The following is a 1,847-nucleotide window of genomic DNA, read 5'->3' as shown; positions in this document are numbered from 1 at the left end:
ACATGAATAGACACTGTATGTAAATTGAATTTCATTCTGCTACTCCTAAACTGTACCTACTGTCCATAGGATTGGGGGAAAAAATCACTTGAGTTTATAAGATTTTTAAAAATAACATAAACTACAAAGTGCATATAATTGCTATTATCCTTGTAATCTATTCTTATCACTTAATATAACACACTCAGCCTTATACTATCATAGCAGAATACTCTAAGGTATGGGAAACATGTTAACATAAAGAGAGCATGTAAATGTGATGGTATATAAGGTAGAAACTATTTCTGGCAGTAAATCAGGTAACTAATTTATCCTTTAACTAACTGATATTAATTCTATTTGAAAACCTGGACTTGAGAGTAGGCTGTCATTTAAGTTTTCTGAATTTCACTTACTTTTTCTGTTATACAAGGGCAAAGGGTGCAGGAAGAGCAATTAGATCAGATAACCTGTGAGATTCCTTTTCGCCCCATGATTTTATCATTTGAGGAAAAGCACATGTTTCATAATAAGTAGTGAGCTTCCAAAGTAGAGTGCAGTTAGATTTGAAGAAAATTTCCCTTATTATTTTAAATATCTTGACATTTTTGTTAGATAGTATGGCAAACTATTTTTAGTCTAAGACACGTCTATTTACAGAAACTAAGTGCACAATGTGCTCATGGTTACAAAGGAATGAATCACAGATGAAATTTCTGACTTTGAACATTGCCTTAACATATTTGTGTGTTCTGTTGGGTCAGGATTTATTACAGGAAACAGAAACCAAGCTGGATGTTTTATGCAGGATAATTAGGTGCTTATGAGATTATCTGAAAGGCTGGAAGCAGCAGAGATTATGCTGGGCTTCCAAGTAAGATTCCCCAAACACCACAGAACTGACCAACCAGAGACGATAGCACCCCTGCCACAGTCAGAAGAGGACTCTGGAGGCCACTGTGAGAATCTTGTTGCTGAAGCTGTGCCCCAGGGAACAGGAAGCTGAAGTCAGGCCACCTCTACTGCTACTGCTGCTGCCACTGCCACCACAGAGGCCTCTCAGTCTCCATGGAGCTTGCATTTGATAAGACAATGCCAATCCAGCTACCACCTTTGCTGGAACCTGGACACAGGAATGCTACTGTGGAAAACCCTCTGTTCTCTGTGCCCTTGTTTGCCACGGAAAATAGCCAAAAGGAGCATGGAATTAGCTCTCGCCTTTCATTCATCCTCCAAATTACAGGAGAGGACATGTAATTGATGAAACCTAACTCACATCTAGATCCCTAGCTACAAGGGAATCTGGAAAATGTAGTTTTTGCTTTCTAGTCTCTGCAGTATGACAAAGCAGTGATGCTCAAAGTGTGATCATCGGTGCAGTAGTATCAGCATCCCCTCCGAACCTGTGAAAAATGTAAATTTTTGGCCCAACCCACACCTATTGAATCAAAAACTCTGGGGATGTGGTCCACCAGCCTGCGTTTTAACAAGACCTCCAGGTGATTCTGATGCATGCTGAGGTTTGAAACCACGCTAATAAGGCAAACTAGAAACAGCTGGGAAAGGATGCCGACTACTCTTCAACCGTAGTCGAGAAATATGTCAAGCAACTCATACCATAACATGCAGGTGACCCAAATAGGGCAAAAGAAACATAAATTAATTATTGAAAATATAAATCATAATCCTGTTTATGTTAGCTTTTTAGTATTGCTATTATTTGTCATATTATTTATTTATTATTATTATTAGAGGTATAAGGATTTAAATTCTTACTGATAAATTGGATAAGTGTCTCATGATTTTTATAGTAGTTCAAGAAAAGTGATTTTTATGCTTTGTTTTTTGTCTTTCAATTACTGCAATAT

Source organism: Lemur catta, chromosome 22 (assembly GCF_020740605.2).
Source record: "Lemur catta isolate mLemCat1 chromosome 22, mLemCat1.pri, whole genome shotgun sequence".
Classification (NCBI taxonomy): Eukaryota; Metazoa; Chordata; class Mammalia; order Primates; family Lemuridae; genus Lemur; species Lemur catta.
The sequence above is the reverse complement of the archived record's forward strand: the minus strand, read 5'-3'. Positions refer to the sequence as shown.